The sequence below is a fragment of the Sus scrofa genome, chromosome 15, assembly GCF_000003025.6.
Source record: "Sus scrofa isolate TJ Tabasco breed Duroc chromosome 15, Sscrofa11.1, whole genome shotgun sequence".
Classification (NCBI taxonomy): Eukaryota; Metazoa; Chordata; class Mammalia; order Artiodactyla; family Suidae; genus Sus; species Sus scrofa.
Genome location: NC_010457.5, coordinates 26,092,128 through 26,110,875, shown reverse-complemented (window position 1 = coordinate 26,110,875; position 18,748 = coordinate 26,092,128). Strand labels below are relative to the sequence as shown.

Here is an 18,748-nt window from a genome sequence, read left to right as displayed (position 1 = left end):
TGCCTGTCAACCATCTTCTGGGGAAAACTGAGGATGAAGGAGGAGAGAAGATAACTTAGTGCTGGTAAGTGCCAGTGATGAGGCAGCACGTTCAGAACCCAATGTCCAGGCTCGGATCCAGCCCAGCTTCTCCTCCTCTGCCAGGAAAAACTTTGCAAGTGGAAGGTTGCTGAAGGGATGACTATGGAATGCCTTGGGGACAAATGGGATTGTGAAGGAAACTCACATTCTGTCCTTTAGGAAAACACTAAAAATGGCCGTTTTCAATGATTTGAAGCCTAGAGACAGAGCTTTTTTCCCAGGTGGCTGCCAAAGATGGTGGAGGAGCAACAGGTGCTGATGCAGGATGTCCGAGGCCATTTCCTGGGCTGCCTGGTGGCCATCGCGCCCAAGCAGGTGCTTCTAGGCCAGAAGGTAATGGTTGTGCGCTGTGAGGGCATCAACATTTCTGGCAATATCTACAGAAACAAACCAAAGTATCTGGCCTTCCTCCACAAGCGGATAAACACCAACCCATCCCGAGGTCCCTACCACTTTGGAGCCCGAAGCTGCATCTTCTGGCGGACGGTGTGAGGCATCCTGCCCACAAGACTAGGGGAGGCCAGGCCACCCTAGACCACCTCAAGGTGTTTGATGAGATCCCGCCACCCTATGACAAGAAAAAGCGGATGATGATTCCTGCCGCCCTCAAGGTGGTGCGTCTGAAACCTATGCGGAAGTTTGCCTACCTGGGGTGCCTGGCTTATGAGGTTGGCTGGAAGTACCATGCCATTACAGTCACCCTAGAGGAAAAGATGAGGGAGAAGGCCAAGTTCCATTACTGGAAGAAGAAACAGCCCATGAGACTATGGAAGGAGGCCGAAAAGAACATAGAGAAGAAGATTGACAAATTCATAGAGGTCCTCAAGACCCATGGATTCCTAGTCTGAGCACAATAAAATTGACTGTTTATTCATAAATAAATAAATAAACAAATAAATAAATAAAGCAGGGAGACAGAGAGGCAAGAATGGTGATTGTTGTATAAAGGATAAGGCTGAGGCAAGCAGAGACATATCCAATGCCATGTTTCATGGTGATGATCTGAACGCACCCACTTTCACCTGCCATGATGTTGTTATCCTTCAGCAATGGCATCGTAGCTGTCATTGTCACGTATTGCTTTCCTTCTTCATGTATCTCCAGTTCTTAGCTCCAGTCCTTGATTCTGAGATACCATTTCAAACTGAAAATTATTTCTGGGTGTAGTCAGTCACCAGCAGTCCTTTGATCATAGGCCTGGAGTAATTGCATTTTTATAAGATTAAATCACCCAGTAATTTTTTAATAGTATAAATACTAATATTTAAGATAGTTTGTCTAGAAAGTAACTTCATTGAACAAAAATACAAGTTATAATAATTCAAGTATACCATACAAGTTTCATACATCTATATAGGGAGTACATTTTGAGCAACTATTTAGAAACACAGAAAACATGTAGTATAAATCATACTTATCTATAATAATAATAAATATTTTAGCACTGTCAACTTTAATTTTATAAAAATATTAATGTAAAAAATTGAGATCTAGGAAGTACTTTTCTATATTCAAGCTAAATCTCATTTTATTAGTGGGATGAAAACTAATAATATTCTTATTTTTAAGCGCTTTTGGGGAAGAGATACTGTAATTTTTCAGAATAAGCTATTTCAGAAAGTAAGAGAATGTCAATTAATTATTTCTGTCAGTACCTAGTAAATTTCTTTTGTACAAGCTGAGAATTCAAAAATGCTCCTTGACTTTACCCAAATTTTTAAACCGAATTTGGTCAATGACATTTTCTTAATCTTCTAACCATTTATTCATTCAATCACTATTTATTGAGCATTTATATGGTGAAAGGAATTCAGTTGAGCCTTATGGCTGTAAATAGTAATAAGACACAGGATCTGTGCTCAATTCTCTCGGATGAGTAGAGAGTTGAAAAACAAATCTGTAAAATGCAGTAGTTTGTTAAGTTCCCAAAAAGGGTGTTCCTGACATCTGGACGGCTTGAGAGGCTTTTTGGATCAAATGTGAAACTGATGCTAGAAGCCATACAGTCTCAGGACTCCTTGGACTCCGTAATCAAGATGGAACAAAGAAAAAACAAACAAAAAAATAAGAAAAAATAAGTATAGCGATACTAATCAAATGAATATGAAGTGATGACATGGAGAATTAGAAACTCAATCTAGTTGTGGACATTGGGACTTACTTTACAAGAGAACTAGCATTTCAGCTGGGGGATAAGTGCAATGTTATCAGTGGAATAGTGAAGAAATTATTCAATATTTAGGACATAATTAGCAAAAGCGCAGAGAAGCCAGGTGAGTAGCAGGTTGATTAAAGTGCTCTTTCCCAGTGAGACTGGAGGACTATCTTGCATGTAAGATTGACCAGGATGGAGAAGCAACCCCAGGGCTTTAAGTTGCAGATGACTCTTGTTTTAATTTGTTCCATCTCAGTATCACCTTCATAGTGTAAGCAGAGGGGATAATGGGAACAGATTGACTGCGATCTTAGAGTCCATACTGAGTGGTCTCAAAGAATAAAGAAAAGGTCTTCCCCTTTTATTCCATAGTTTCTTATTTTTTTTAAAAGGAGCCCCTGCTTCCTTCCGGCTCCCTTTCACTGTGCTTGGTTTGAGGCTCATCCCACTAAAGACACCCTCCTTCTTTTTTGCCTTCAGAGAAAGCACACCTCCCTCAGGAGTTGCTACTTGTGGCCTCAGCCTCTTCACACTTTGATTGACCATCTTCTCATATCTCCCAGAGAGACCTTCCTGAGGCCATGCTCACCCACCTGCCTCCTCCAACATGACTGGTGTTGTTATCTCTCCACCATCCTACTTTACCCTCTTTTATATGGGACTCACTGGGTGAGATTACCTTCCTTACAGGTTTGTGTATGTGTTCATTGTTTCAAGCCATCTCCACTTGGCTAGCCAGAGAATTTAGGCTGAGAAAAATCTCCCTTGGTCCACTAACCCACACAGAAATGAAAGTAGATGCATGATGAATGTCTCCAAGTTTTTTATAATTTTCCAAACAGAATTTTTAAAAGAGGTGTTGGATTAAAAAAGAAATAAAGGCCACCATAATGCTTTTATTAAAAAACAAGAAGTTCACCAAGGTTGAGCTGATATGCTCAAAGCTGATATTTGTCCCAGCTAATGACTAACAGTCAGGCTCAGAGTAAATGTGTCTATGTTACGGCGGAGGTAATTAGGAACACGTCTCAGACAGAGAGGGGTTTCATTCTGCCTGATGTGGGTCAGGACCACAGGCCATGGGAAAAGGCTGAAATGGTCCAGAGCATGGGAAATACTGGCTGAGGATAAAAAGCAGATACAAGTCGTGCAGTTAAGGGACAGAATCGATGTAGATCAATCTTCACCATCAAGGGGTGAAAGCTGAAGTCTACGTGTCTGTGGCTGAAGAAGTGGTCCCGACAAGATGGGAGTATGAAAGGACATCTCCCACCCCCTGTATCCAGATCATCCTTCCTCTTCCTGCTCTCTGACCAACAGGACAGATGGAGATAGATACCAAAATGCTCCTGAGGGTTCAATGATCAGGATCCCAGTCAGAGATTAGGGAGGCAAGGGAACTGAGATAAAGATATTTGTTCCTCTGGCTTCTATCACTTTAGATTTTGGGGGGGCTGACCATGCCCATCATCACGGTTATTCAAATAGCAGCAAAGACTTGGGGGCTGTGCAGAGGAAGACCGACTTTTGGGATCAAACTCTGGCCTCAGATTTTGAAAAGTTATATGACTTTGGGTGGGTCACTTAGATCTCTGAACATCAGACAAAAATCAAACATAACTACCAGTGCCTTCTTCTTCATCTAGTGGATTAAATGTCAAAAGAGACAATGTCTGCTAAAGTTCCCAAATTGAAACTGCGGATGATCTCTCTGTGGTCCCCAAGGAACCTCATTTTGCTATCATGATCCCAGAACTTTCACAAGCTTGCTTCAGTGGTGGGGTGGGAGAGGTGAGGGGTGAGAGGCAGGCATGCACTTCTTTTCTTCTCTTACACTAAAGGCATTGGTTGAAAGGAACAAATACTTTTAAAAACGCCTTTGCTTCAGTTCTAACGATGCAACAGAGGCACAGTGCAGTTCCAACTGCTATAAGAACATTTTTCCCTCACAGTCACAACGCCTCAGGAGGCCAATGTTTCAAATAGTAAAAAACCTCATGTTGATTTGAAATGTAATGGTGGGTAACAGGAAGGAGGGTAGGAATACTGGAATGGAAGTCTATTCTCAACCTGGGATATGTGGAATCTAAATAAGAACCAATGGACAGGAGAATTAAGTTAAAATTGCCTTTGCAACATGCTTTTTAAGCATTAAGAAAACATAATTTATAAGGCTCAACCTCAAAAATTGAGACATTCCTTGTCAGAATTTCCTAGTGGACAGCCAAGCGCACTGTCTACCATCTTGCACCGTTTGCCAATGCCTCACCTAAGAGGGTGACATTAAACACAAAATCAGAATGATGGAGGTCACAGGGTTCAGTGAAATTTATTATTGCTGTCAAGCAATATTATTTTAGCCAGTGCTTTACTAAATTCTCTTAGCACAATTGAGTCTTTAAGAAAAGGGCTATTATTATCAAGTGTCTTTGCAAATATAAACTCCTACTTAAAGGGCCAGATGGTCATAGATCACCTTGACTTTTATTGGAGGAAATGTCTGCTCATGAAACATGCTCTTCCTTTCTTTCCTATGAAAACCACACTTAATTTCCTCTCATTTTTGGGTAGGGTGATTTTGTTTTTTCATTTTTGTTTTTGAAAGGAAATTCAGTCTTTGAATTTTAAAACAATTTCAACATCTGAAAAGCAAACGGATATATGTCATCTTGGGGTGAATTTAGAAGACCATCTTCCCTGTGTTTGAGTTTCTCTGAGGCTCAGGAGTCTCCTGGGAATACAGCCCAAGCTGTGTCTATAGAAACAGCTCCTGGTACAAACATAAAATGGTGCGAAGGACAGTAGGACAGTTGTAATGAGGTCAGGTTTCAGGGAATAATTATCCAAAAGAAAGAAAGTGTTTGGAATGGTGAGCAGCTGAGTTCAGAAACAGGACCTGGAGTTTGGAAGTGGTTCTGGAAGAGCTTGGTGGGGTTTTATGTGTTCATTGTCACCACTGTCACTCAATCCTCATAAGCAAACCAGGACAAAAGGATCATGTTCACAGGGAGAGCTAAAGCCTCTTTCTTTCAACTTTTAATACCTTGATTCTCTTACCTCCCTTTTTAAAAAAAATTTATTTTTTCATTGAAGTGTAGTTGATTCACAATGTTTAAAGTGTACATCAAAGTAATTCAGTTATACACAGAAAATCTCTATAAACTCCCTGACTTTAACTCAGCATATTATTCATGTATCTGGCACAAAGCTTGTCATAAGAAGATGCCCAAGGAATATTTGTTAAATAAAATATTGAGTTAATTGAGGGGTGTTTCTTACACCTGTTTGCATCCCTGTTATGTAACATAGCATCCTGGCCATAATAAGCACCAAGTAAGGATGATGAGAGTTAATATTTGATTTGAAAGTGAACATTTCATTAGTAGATTATTATAAACTCCTTGAAGACAAAAACTTTGCTTCTTTTTTTTCAGAATGATAATACAGCCTCTCCATAGGGCTTGCTTGAAACAAAGAATAGAACAATAAATGAAGAAGGGCATGAAGTAATATAACCAAAGATCTGTGACCTTGACACAAAACATTTCATGGAATGGCTCTCCTATTCTTCAAAAATTGCAAATATGCTTTTAGTTTTCTCTTCGTTTCTTTTCCCATATTACCATATGCTGTATGGCAAGACAGAAAGCCACTAATCAAAAGAAAAAAGGGAAGTGGTTGCCAAAGTCTGTTTCCCTAACTTTTACTTGCACTTATTTATCATGATTTTTCTCCATTCTGCACACAGGGAGTGATCCAGTTCTCTTACTGGGGCTCTTAGTGCAGTATGCCTCATGCTTATGCCCAAACTCTGATTCCTGGAAAACCCAGGGGTTCCAATCACAATGCATCTTGCAAGAGCTCACCTTCCAGGAGTGCCTCCTGGCCATCGTGACCTGCATACTTCTTTATAACACCCTTCACATGCTTTGCCTCCAAAGGTGCAATGCACATGATTTGTTCATTTCAAACCAACGGGTGTGGTGCAGATTATATTGCTAAGGGAATTTTAAAAGTATGTCTAGAGAGGGAAAAATACCTTAATAGGAATCAACCATCAGCAATATCAACATTTTGAATTTCAGTCTTAGAAAATTTCTGTGGCCTGATTCTGAGAAAAAGTTACTGCCAATTAACTATCAACAATTAAAATGTCATTACACAGCCTTCTTTATTACGCAGTGACTATTTCTCCAGGATCATTGGCACAGGATTATTCCTAAACCAATAAACCTAAAACTCCCTGGCATATCACATTTCCTTTATCATCTTACATCAAGATTCTCAAGGAAAATGGACCTCAAACCTGGTTAATGAGAAGGAAAGCAGAACAAATTAAAATACGTCAATGCATAAGGAGCTAATAGTTTTAAGTGTTAATTTAATGTACTAACAAATATCCCAAACCACTTCATCAAGCATGGATGATGGGTCACTTTCCAAGTTGGTTTGAGATGGAAAGTCCTTAAAAATAGACTGTATGAGATTGCAAATCTATGAATTATAACTCCAACATACTGAGTAATATGTTACCCAAGGAGCTGGGCTCCACTGACTGATAAACGGTCAGCTGATAACTTAGAATTGAAGAAGGTGATGGCCACCAGTTTTTCATATGCAATGTTATTCAATTGAGCAATTAAAATATTAACACTCAAAACTTCCTCCTATACATGTCTCTCCTTGAAGGCTTTTGTTTGCAATTAGGAGAATGCTAAGTTAACAAAATTTTACAGCCTAAGAATATTTACTGTTTAATTAATGAGAAATCTAATGTTTGGTGGTGTCCTGGCTGACTTAGTAGCTCACTGAAGTCTAAGCTGTGGAGCTGCTGAGATTTTGTTGATCACGTCCTCATGATCACAGTCACAATTAATGGAGTCCTAAGTAATAAGGAAGGGAGAGGCCAAAACATTTCCTCAACCCCAATTTATGGTGTTTTTATCTGGAAAGGGAAGTAACTCAGTAGACCAAACATAACTCATCCTTCAAAGGTTGGGGGAGGGAAATCAGATTATGTTAACCACAAAGAAAATGGGAACTGGTTCTTCTTTAGACAATTAAGCATGTCAGAAATTAAGAGCAGGAATTCTTGTTGTAGCTCAGCAGGTTAAGGACCCAACATAATGTCCATGAGGCTTTGAGCTCAATCTCTGGCCTCGCTCAGTGGGTTAAGGATCCAGCATTGCTGTGGCTGTGGTGTAGGCCAGCAGCTGTAGCTCCAATTCGACCCATCCCCAAGCCTGGGAACTTTTTTATGCTGCAGGTGAGGCCTTAAAAAGACAAAAATGAGAGAACTTGCTAGTAAATGAATTATGCAAAAGTATGGCCCCTTTTCCCCAAGTTGAGAAAATTCATGTGTAATTTGCATTCTGGAGCTCTGCCTGCCCAACTTTATCTGCTTATTGAACTCCCACATCCATAGTAAAATATAGTCAATCATATGCAATGCTAACCTCTGGTCAGGAACATGCAAATATGGAGAACAAATACAAAATGTCACGTAGGCTCATCTCTTTATTCTTACACTTATGTATTTGCTCACCTACTTGCTGATCCATCCAATCATTTGACTATTCATTTATTCAAAATAGTACCCAATTGTTTTCTTTGTTAATTTGCTTTAAAGTACAAATATTTTTATTGATTTATTTTATTTATTTATTTTTATTTTTAGGGCTATACCTGTGGCATATGGAAGTTCCCAGGCTAGGGGTTGAATCTGAGGTGCAGCTCCCAGCCTACACCACAGCCACCACAACACAGGATCAGAGCCACTTCTGCAACCCAGGCCAGAGCTCACGGCAACACAGGATCCTTAACCCACTGAGCAAGGCCAGGGATCAAATCCACATCTTCATGGCTACTAGTTGGGATCTTAACCCACTGAGCTACAACAGGGACTCCAAAAAGTACAAGTATTTACTATGCTGATTCCTGAGGGTGCAAAAAGAATTACTACAGAGTCAGTCCATTCGAAGACACTTAGTCTGATGAAGGAAACGCACATGGAAGTCTACCAGTACATTACAGTGTCTGTGTTTTATAGAAGAAATCATGAGTAACCAGGCCAGCAGTGTCATGAAAGTGTATTTGTGTTTAATGAGTTCTTACTGTAAAGGTTTGTAAGCATTTAGCATTAGTGAAGAGCTCTGCCCTAGAAAGATGTAGAGAAATCTATGAAGGAAACAGGCCCAGGAATGGAGACCTGGCTTAAGACCCCCAAGGAAAAAATATTCAGTATTTAAACATTTTCTGAAGATAAACTAGTCTGTGGTGTTAGAAATCAGGATTGTAGTTATGTGGTTGTGGAGGTGGTAATGGGCATGGCAGGGTTGTGGGGTGCTGATCATGTTCTGCTTTTCGATAAAGTTGTTTGTTACAAGGTTTATACACTTTGTGAAAATTCATCAAGCTGTGCACTTATGATTGATTCACTTTTTTGTATGTTATACATCAATATAATATACCAAAAGAAAAAGAAAAAAAAGAAAAAAAAATCATGAGTAAACAAAGAGAAGTACAGTGACCAAAGAGAAGACCAAAGAGGGAATATTGGTGTATTTTTTTTTTTGGGGGGGGAGCATGAGATGATACAGGTGCTTCTCAAAGAAGAAAAGAAAGGAAGAAATAGCCATTCTGTTTCAGATAATGAGTGATGACAGAAACGGGCGATGACATAGCAGAATTGATCCTTATCAGGACAGCTAGAGAGCTCAGAATTTGGGGAGGAGCATCAAGAGGGGTGTCTGGAAGGAGAGCTCAAGGTAGAGGCTCAGTGCTGTTTCAGAGCTGAGAAATCACAATACACTAACCACCAGCTGAGAAGGAGCTTTAACACAGGGGCTCAGCAGCCAACCGAGAAGCCCCCTTCTCTAGTTGCTGAACAATGGAGAGTGAAACAGTCAGCAAAAGAGGACCCTTTACCTGCCACCTTCTCCTGGGAGAGAAAATCAGGAAAGAAGAGTTGCTAAGACAAGGCCCCCCTTTGGAGGTTTGTCTGGGTAACACAGGATGAGGACTGATGGGGGGAAAAAACCCAGGGTCTCGGTGAGATTGGCTGGGAAGGCTTCATGAACTGGGATCAGGTTCACATCCTCTTGGAAACCCAGTTCTGAAAGAAGGAAGTTGTTTAAATTCAAAGCAACACTTTTTCCTATCTAATAAATGCTTGATAATCTGTTAAGTGTAACAGTGCCTGTCCTGAGAGGCATCTCCCACTTCAGCAGGTTTTCCATGAATTTGATCATGAAATACAAATATCTCCCCTTGTGCATCTTCTCATTTTTTTTAATAGGTTGGCAGTTTTGAAGCAGAATTTTTCTACTCATCCAGCCTTCATTAAATCTGCAAATGTAAAAGTGAGCTATTTCTAAAGGTTGTATGATTCCATCTAAATACCATAGCTTACTGCTCTTTTTGGCTTGTGGAATAATGAATGTATAGAGATAAAATGTGAAAAGCTTTCACCTATTTGAGATACATCAACAAGGAAAGTTGGAAATCTGATGGCTCACTCAATCTAAAATTCTCTCTTTAGTATTTCTAAAAGAAGATTTTGTGGAGTGTGGGGGCAGGAGGAAGGGGTGACAAAACTGTCCATCTGTCATCATGAGAAAATGTTAAAGATAGATACCCTGAAGCATTAACAGTTACTGTTAACAAGCAATTATTAAGCTTTTCTTAGTACCTAGTACTTATTCATATATGCAGCCTACCTTTTACGGTAATAAAGGGAAGGGAATAAATATTTTTAAGTACCTACTAAATGTCAGATGTAATCACGGGCAGCTTTGCATGAGACACTTCAGCTAATCTGCACAACAGCTCCATGTGCTCTAATCTTTCAGAGCAGCAGACTGAAGCTCAGACAGGGAAACACCAGCTGGTCCCAAACAAAGTCCTCTCTAAAGCCTAGGCCATGTTCTCTGTTCATTTGCCTTGCCATGTCCTATTTCAATGTATCCTAAGCTATTCTTTCAATGTCCGATAGAGCTCTCCTGTGGCTACACCACTACAGTGAATGGTATGTTTTACTTAAAATCAGATTGTTTAGAAATAAATAAAAAGGAGTTCCCATTGTGGCTCAGTGGGTTAAGGATCCAGCATTGCTGTGAGCTGCAGTGTAGGTTGCAGATGCGGCTTGGATCTGGCTTGCATTGTTGTGGCTGAGACGTAGGCCAGCAACTGCAGCTCCAATTCACCCTTAAGCTGGGAATTTCCATTTGCCGTTGGTATAGCCATAAGAAAAAAAAGAAAAAAAAGAATAAACTGAAACTTCACTTTTGCCCTTGTTTAAATGAAGACAAAAAATAAAGACCACAAGTACTAATATTATTATTGCTTGGAATGGGTGAAGTCAGAACATTTTCCTTGAAAACAAAACCAGAAATGATATGCCATCAGTTTAGTAGAACTAGTTCAGATTTTGTATCTTTCTGAAGCTTCTGCTCTGAAATGACCAGTTCTTTCCCACGTGGCTGCTGAATATCTATGTGGATTTCCTCCCCATTCTGAGTTGTTTATCTTTATCCTAAAATTCATTCCCTGAATGAGCAGCTCCTGTCCATTTGCGTGAGGTCTGGGACCTATCTCTGTGACTTAGTGGTCAAATATTCACCTGCAGGTGATACCTAGGCAAACTAATTTCATTTCCAAGGGTCACTTCAAGGGGTTCTTCTAATGACTGAAAAGTGTGTGGACAGCTTATTTGTTTTTTTTTTTTGCCTTTTCTCTTTTTTAATTAGGATATTAAAGGGAGAGAGTCAGATCAGCCATTTGTATGCTCATTGCAATAAAGCTAGCAGCAATCAAATCAATTTTAAAATGGCCAATTAGGGAGACAATGCCTAATTCAAAAGTTCAAGTCAATTTAAACAGGGGCAAACATCTTGCATGGTAAAGACAATCCCATTGTTACTTCAAATTTTTAATTTAGTAATACACTGTTCCATACGCTCTGTGAATATGAAATCATTTGATGCTTCTGATGGCCTTGTTGCTATAGCACTTCTAAGTCATGACCCATTTTACAGGTGAGGAAAGTGAGTCACAGAATCACATGACTTGCCTAAGATCACATCTTCTGTAAGGGGTGGGTCACAGATTTAAAAACAGGCACTCTACCTTCCCTCCCCCATTTGTTCTCCTCCATCCCCATTGGTGACCTACGGTGTTTGATTCACCTTACAACACCTCTATTTCCTCCTCTTCCCATGGTAGTACACTACATTAGCAGGTGGGAGAGTGCAAAGGCTTACTTAATCCTAGTTGGCTGAACCACAGAATGTGTGGTCCAGATGAAATGTTACCCAAGATGTGATGGTGCTGGACACAGGAGAGAGCCATGGCCAAGGAACATAGGAGGAAAGGTAAGGGAGAAGGTGCTATTTTTAGTATCCATATTGGGTAAATATTGAGCTAATTGAAAGGCCCCTGAGGGTTAGCAATAAAAAGATTTTTCATCATGGCCTGGACCCCTTACCTGCTGAGGAATAAGCTTGGATTCTTGCTACCAAAAGAACGAGCCATAACACCATTTATGTTATTTCAGAGCACAGCAGCACTGTTACAAGTGGGACCTTGATATTTATTCACCAAATGACCTCATAAGATAGATTTATTTTTCATGTCCTCCTTCCAGATGGGCTCGTTGAGCTTTAGAGATATGATTTGTTGCTTAAACAGCCTCTAAGACTGAAATACTCATTTAAATGTAGGGCTTCTCTTTTTGGAGGGGAAATATCTCCTTGTGTGCTGTTTTGAAAATAACCAACCAACTTTTGCACTATAATGAAAGGATGGTTTTTCCATTAAAGTCCACCAAGGGGAGTTCCCATCATAGTGCATTAGAAACAAATCTGACTAGGAACTATGAGGTTGCAAGTTCAATCCCTGGCCTCATTCAGTGGGTTAAGGATCCAGCATTGCTGTGAGCTGTGGTGTAGGTTGCAGACACGGCTTGGATCACATGTTGTTGTGGCTGTGGTGTAGGCCAGCAGCTGTAGCTCTGATTCGACTGCTAGCCTGGGAACCTCCATATGCTGAGGGTGCTCCCCTAAAAAAATAAAAAATAAATAAAATTTTAAAATTAAAAAAAATAAAGTCCACTGATGGATCACCTTTGGTTATCTTTCATGATGTCATCTTCTATTTCTATAACTATAAAAATAAAACATTATGTTTAAAGTTGATTCTTGGTCAGTTAAAACCATCCTGTGTCTTTATTTGGTTCTGAGTTATCCCAAAGAGAGAAAGGATCAAAAGAATAATTTTCCCCAAAGTCTCGTGATTTTGTCAGAAGCTTATCTTTCAGCAACCTGCACTATGATAAAATACTCCCTTCTTTACAAGGCTTTCCCCCTTGGCATTCCTCTGTGCCCTAAAGCTAGACTATAAATGCTGCATCTTGAGACCTTGGTTCTTGATAAAATCTATGATACTAAAAAAGAAAAGAACACTTGTTATGAAGTTTCGCTTATAATTCTATCATTACTTGAAAATTACAAGTGTTGCAACCAATTTTAGCTAGGCATTTCCTTTTTATCATCTTTAATGTGTAATTAATTACAGCACCTGAGTTATACAAAAATTGGGACTTTCATGGTTTTGTTTTTTTTTTTTTTTTAGGCAGAGAAATTACTCATCTGAATAATATAATAATGCCTGTCATTTAAAAGATCGCATGTAATTTGGTCAAAACTTTCCAAATGTGACCAATAATGGAAGGAATAAGAGGTTAAAAAAAAAGGAGATAAGTCTATTTATTTGTTTTTTAGTGCTTATATTAATCTTTTCTGGGTTGATAGGTATTTAAAAATATTAGTCCAGATAAGCATATTGCCAATCCTGCCTTTCATTTTAAATGAATCCCATTTCTTTTGTTTGCATTTAAATTCACTTTAAGGAGCCACAAATAAAATATATTCTATCATAAGAATCATAAAATGCAGGTGTTGGGATGAAAGAGCATCTTAGCAGCTGCATTTTATGAGGACATAAAGGAGATATATAATACAGTTAAAAGAAATTTGCTTTGCCTTTGTTTCCTCTGAGAAAGACTTCAAAAGTATTTGGTCCTTGTGGAAAGAAGCATGTACACTAGCAATATGTTTAAAAATAAAAAGGAAAAAGAAGAAAGATGAAGGAACACCATATACACATGTCATAAGTAAGATGCTTTCATACATGACATTGTGAAGATAATTAAGAATGTGTGTATATCACTGTAGCTTATTACTTTCTAGTTTATTTGAGTTTCTAAGAAATCAAGGTGGGCCACGGATCTAAAGGTTATCACCATATCCAGAACCTGTGCCCTAGTTTTGTACATGTGGGTTACAGGTATGCTTGTAAACCCTGACAGAAAATGACAGACAAGTCCTGTCAGGGTCAGATTTGGCCTCCTCTAAAACCCAAACAAATGCAAATTTGTAGATCACAGGCAGTCTCAATCAATACATACCTGCTCTGGCAGCCAGGACATTAAAGTAACCTTAAGAGAATGTCTCCACAAAAGCAAAACCAGACAGCATCACCAGAGGGGAAGTTTTGTCTGTCCTTGAAGTGGACTGGGCACCCAGAGTTGAGCTCCAGGACTACTTAAATACCCATGAGCTTTGTAAGTGAACACTTCTTTTCTGGTTTGCATTTATTTGTCCCTTGATTTCAAATGGTTCTGCAGGGTGACTCAACCCTTTTTTAAGACGGTGGAAAGAAGCTGACACTTCCTTTAGCTCCTAAGAGCAGTACCTTTGCATATGGCCTCTGACATTTGCTGCCCAAAGCCTCCGAGTTTTAGGCTAAAGGCCCTTGTCAGTACACATCACTCAGTTCACTCTTCAGTTGGGCACTTCCAAATGCGATTTTAAAAATGTTCAACCCAAAAGTTCTCTTCTAGACTATGCTTTGTTTAGGCAAAACGGAATTCATTTACTCACAGGACAGAGTCAAGAACAGAATTGCAAAACAGTTGCCTTTGGTCAGTAGGACCCTCTGCAAAAGATGTCTTTATTGGGGGATGCTCAGATGTACCACACATCTTGGGCAGCAGATAGTCAAGGATCAAAATCCCACCCAGGGCTCCGGACAGAGGGGTGGCAAGGGCTGCCCTGGATAATTGTTTCAATGTGAGAAAAGCAATGGAAAAAAGTCAGCTGTGGAACTAACTTTCTGGAGTAGAGGACATCAAAGAGGAAAAGAGGAAAAGGACATTACAGGTGGAAGATGACTGCCTCTAAAAGCCAATGGGAAGAAAGAGGCCAAACCCAAAGGAATGAGGCGTCATTGTGCAGCCAGAACTGGCCAAACTTCTCTCTGTGGTTTTTTTTTTTTATGTTCCTTCTGCAGTCTGCATGGCCATCCTGCAAGGCAAAGCCATTACCTTCATTTACAAATGACCAACCTGAGGTCCGTAATGAATATTCTAATTTCAGCTAAAATTAAGTTCTGAAAGAGGATGGCCTATCTCTTTGGCTGTACCTCTCTCCTCACATTGCTCCATAGTTGCCTTTGCACATGATAACCTTGAATTTTCTTATATGCTCCATCATGCTCACTCTGAGCCATGCTCATTCTCCTGCAGCTAATTGCCACATCCCTCAGAGACACTTGCAAAATCCTAACTTTTACATTCTTGCTGATGTTCCTATTTAGACCACAACTGGCCTCATATGATTTCTCACACATGCTCACAAAAGAAAAAGAAAACAAAGTCAATCACCTGAGAGTTACTGACTGAGCACTTCCCATCCATCATATTATGGTAATTTTTTTAAATGTAAAGATCTAAAAATCTGTTCTTGAAATAGCTGCAGTTATGTGGCTCCGTAGGCAGAATGGGTGAAAAAAATAATAATTAAGTGTTCCGTGAAGCCCTCAAAATTTAATTTGAAGTTTGACATATTATTTTTTTATACCATTCTAAATATACCCTCCAAATTTAGTCTATTAATCTATTCTCATTTCATGGGTTAACAAGTGAATAGTCGTGAAGATAGAAACATACTTTTATTGCCATGTTTTGGCATCAATGCTAAGACATTAAAAGCTGGCCAGGTGATTTTACAAAAAATTAGGTGAGACCTATTTTGATTCCAAAGGGAAGGAGAAGAAGGAATGCGAGGAAATTTAAAAGTGGGATAAAGCCAGGGCAAAGCGAAGTGAAGAGATAGTTGGGTCCATAGTGGAAATGCAGAGTCTTCCTGAGCCAGTATGGCAAGTGCTCGGTTTCAACTGCCTGACTTGCTTTCAGGTCACTGTTTCCATCTGGTGATGATTTTGAATTGATGTGAATGAAGGTTCTGAAGCATTTGTTTAGGTGAAGCAGAACGGGATGGGAAGATGGTTCTAATACTAGAAAGCAGCTCAAAACTGGTGTGGATGGTTCATGAAGATGCCCAGATGTGCAAGGAGGTCCCTGAGTCCCAGATAGAATAAATTATTGTCCTTCTAACCCCCATCTAGCTCGGGGACTAAAAGCCCTCCACTGACATTTGATTACATACATATCACATGCATGTACACACACGTGCACCTACATATGCGGATATGTGCTTATTAAGTCTATGTCTTTTACGTGCCTTCTTCAATCACTGTAATTATTCTTGAAGTAATTTTTATTCATTTCCTCTTTTTTATGCATGATAAAACAGGTCCTAGAAGGATTAGACACAGCCTTTTTTTTTTTTTTTTTTTTTTTTGTCTTTTTGCCATTTCTTGGGCCGCTTCCGCTGCATATGGAGGTTCCCAGGCTAGGAGTCGAATCGGAGCTGTAGCCACCGGCCTACGCAAGAGCCACAGCAACGTGGGATCCGAGCCGCGTCTGCAACCTACACCACAGCTCACAGCAACGTCGGATCCTTAACCCACTGAGCAAGGCCAGGGACCGAACCCGCAACCTCATGGTTCCCAGTGGGATTCGTTAACCACTGCACCACGATGGGAATTCCAGACACAGCCTTATATAGTTAGAATACGATGAAGGGAGAGGGCAGATGTGTCTGATTCCAAAGCCATGGTTCCAAAATTCTGTGATATTTACACTAATTTTTTCTTATTTAACTAAATTAATAATAATGATAATAGAAAGTGTTTTATACTCTGATTCTGCGCTAGCACTATTTTAACAACTTGGCTAACTCGCTAAGCCTCAGTCATCATGATAATGATTAATATCTTCATTTGGCATGATGAGCAGAGGGATTCCATATGCTCAAGGTCACTAGGACACAAGGCCAGGGAGTGGAGGGTCCAGGGTGCCAGCACAGTTGTTATCTCTGGAGTCTGTGTACTTTTTATTTTGGGGGGGCCATGCAGGTCAGGGATCCAACCCGAGCCACAGCAGAGACCTGAGCCACAGTGTTGACAATGCTGATCCTTAACCCACTGAGCCACCAGCATCTCCTGCATGTCACAGAAACCAGTTGGAAGTTATATATCATGTAAAATATTTGTTATTTAAGTATTAAACAGCAGTCTCAGGCTTCAAGCCAGAGTCTAACACCAAAACCAGTGCTTTTTCAACTAAATTACTGGTTCTCAAAACTTTGATTTCAAGGATTCATAAAATAAGATTTAAATAATACCATCTAATAATACTGTCTGCATATTTGAAACTTGCTAAGAGAGTACAATTTTGGTTCTGTTTGTTTGTTTGTTTCTAATGGCTGCACCCTCAGCATATGGAAATCCTGGGCCAGGGGTCGAGTCTGAGTCACAGCTGCAGCAACACCAGATCTTTAACCCACTGTGCTGGGCTGGGGACCAAACTCACGCTTCTGCAGTGACCCAAGCTGGATTCTTAACCCACTGTGCCACTAAAAGAGTGTATCTTAAAAGGTTTCCTCATAGAAAAAAATGTGTAACTATGTGTGGTAAGGGACATTACTAGATATATTGTGATATAATTTCACAATATATACAGATATTATATCAGTACATTGTATACCTGAAACTAATATAAACTAATATAATGATTTTGTCAAAAATTTCAACTTAAAAAAATCTACAATGAAATGAAGATTCTAGGGGTCACTTCCAATTGTCTACCTGCTTAGCATGAGAGAGTTCAATATTTTCATAGACTTCATACTAAAAATTCATAACAAACCCGACTAGTATCCATGAGGATGCAGATTCAATCTCTGGTCTTGCTCAGTGGGCTCAGATCCAGCATTGCCATGAGCTGTGGTGAAGGTCACAGATGTGGCTCAGATCCAGTGTTGCTGTAGCAGTGGCGTAGACTTGAATCTGTAGCTCGGATTCCACCCCTAGCCTAGGAACTTCCATATGCCGTGGGTGCAGCTCTAAAACACAAAACAAAACAAAACAAAAAATATCGTAGCAATTCAAATTCTGAAGCTTTTAAATTTTGTTTAGTCCAATTAATTTGAAGTTAACACATTAAATGTAGTTGAGACCCCTGACATAGTAGGTAATAAAATCTAATAATGTTGGGTCAATAACAGTCTTTTGATGCCACTATTCTCTTCAAAAAGTAGTGAAGGATTCAATTGTTAAATGAAGATTTTCCTCCCAAAGCACAGCTCCTGTAGTATTAGCTGCCTGCAGACAAAGGCAAACTTAATAGAATATTGCAAAATCTTATCAATTTTCCCTGTCAAATTTAAATAGAGAATTTAAAGTAAACTCTAAAAATAAATTTATAGGAAAAAGAGCAGTAGTACACAATACATAAATAGACCTCCCCCTCCCAATTGTAATATCCAAACACTTAAATTGAGTCCATAAACAAATTAAAGTGCTATAGAGTAAATGTAATAAAAATAAAAGGAAATCTCTCTTTATGGCAGCCTTCTGTCAACAGGAAAACAGGAACATATCATCTTAGAACAGAAAATCTAAACCCTCTATAGTCTTCATAGTTTTTTAATGCATAGCTTAATGTCAGAAGCACTTTTTGGAATCTTAAATAAATAAAGACCACCATATCCCCTGATCATTATGTAAAATAAGACCACTTAAACAACAAAATTTGAGGAAAGACATCTGTTTTTTTTGTATTTTTCTCATTTTATTAGATAACTTTTTTTTCTTTCTTTTTTTTTTTTTTTTTTTTTTTTTTTTTTTTTGCTGGTCCCATAGCACGTAGAATTCCCCAGGCCAAGAATCGAACCCACATCATAGCAGTGACAATGCAAGGTCCTCAACCCAAAGACCCACAGGGAGCTCCTAGACACTGGTACTTCCTACAAGAGAGTCAATTACTTAACTGCCTGCTGATTGGAGAGCTCGGCCACAGTTGCGTCTTGGAACATTAAGAAGCACAAACAGCATCTTTGCCTTTACAGAACGCTCTCTGCAACCAAGAAGACAAAGCAGCATGTGTGACAAGTGGGCTGGATCCATGGTGATGGGGACAGGGTCCACTCTAGGGTGCCTGTTCTGTCTCTATGGACAGGCCACAGGCACTGACCCTCAAGGACAGATGTTTTAATCATCTCCCAATAGTTAATTTAAGAGCCTCCCTTTTATGCAGTTTAAAGCAAGATG

The 18,748-nt window shown here is 39.5% G+C and overlaps 1 pseudogene; it reads left to right on the top strand.

The window, feature by feature from the left end:
- On the top strand, positions 246 to 929 carry LOC100622176 (annotated as a pseudogene).